This window comes from Arachis duranensis, chromosome 10 (genome assembly GCF_000817695.3).
Source record: "Arachis duranensis cultivar V14167 chromosome 10, aradu.V14167.gnm2.J7QH, whole genome shotgun sequence".
Classification (NCBI taxonomy): Eukaryota; Viridiplantae; Streptophyta; class Magnoliopsida; order Fabales; family Fabaceae; genus Arachis; species Arachis duranensis.
This window is the reverse complement of record NC_029781.3, coordinates 43,589,155-43,589,779: the sequence shown is the minus strand read 5'-3', so window position 1 is coordinate 43,589,779 and position 625 is coordinate 43,589,155. Positions and strand designations below refer to the sequence as shown.

Below are 625 nucleotides of genomic sequence, written 5' to 3'. Positions count from 1 at the left end.
TTAAAGAAAGCCTGGACTCTTGGGAAAAGATAGTCAATGCCTTCTTGGCAAAGTTCTTTCCACCTCAAAAATTGAGTAAGCTTAGAGTGGAAGTCCAAACCTTTAGACAGAAGGAAGGAGAATCCCTCTATGAAGCTTGGGAAAGATACAAACAATTAATCAGAAAGTGTCCTTCTGATATGCTTTCTGAATGGAGCATCATAGGTATTTTCTATGATGGTCTCTCTGAACTATCCAATATGTCTTTGGATAGCTCTGCAGGAGGATCTCTTCATCTGAAGAAGATGCCTACTGAAGCTCAAGAACTAATTGAAATGGTTGCAAATAACCACTTCATGTACACTTCTGAAAGAAATCCTGTGAACAATGGCACTAGTCAGAAGAAAGGAGTACTTGAGATTGACACTCTGAATGCCATATTGGCTTAGAACAAAATATTGACTCAACAAGTCAATATGATTTCTCAAAGTCTGTCTGGAATGCAAAATGCACCAAACAGTACTAAGGAAGCTTCATCTGAAGAAGAAGCTTATGATCCTAAGAACCCTTCAATGGAAGAGGTGAATTACATGGGAGAACCCTATGGAAACACCTATAATCCTTCACGGAGAAATCATCCAATTTT

The 625-nt window shown here is 38.6% G+C and overlaps 1 non-coding gene across 1 annotated transcript; it reads right to left on the bottom strand.

Moving 5' to 3' along the window:
• Positions 1-77: 77 nt before the first annotated feature.
• On the bottom strand, positions 78-185 carry LOC127743327 (small nucleolar RNA R71). The gene has a single exon (XR_008004719.1). It is a non-coding gene; the product is annotated as a small nucleolar RNA R71 (small nucleolar RNA).
• Positions 186-625: the final 440 nt, after the last annotated feature.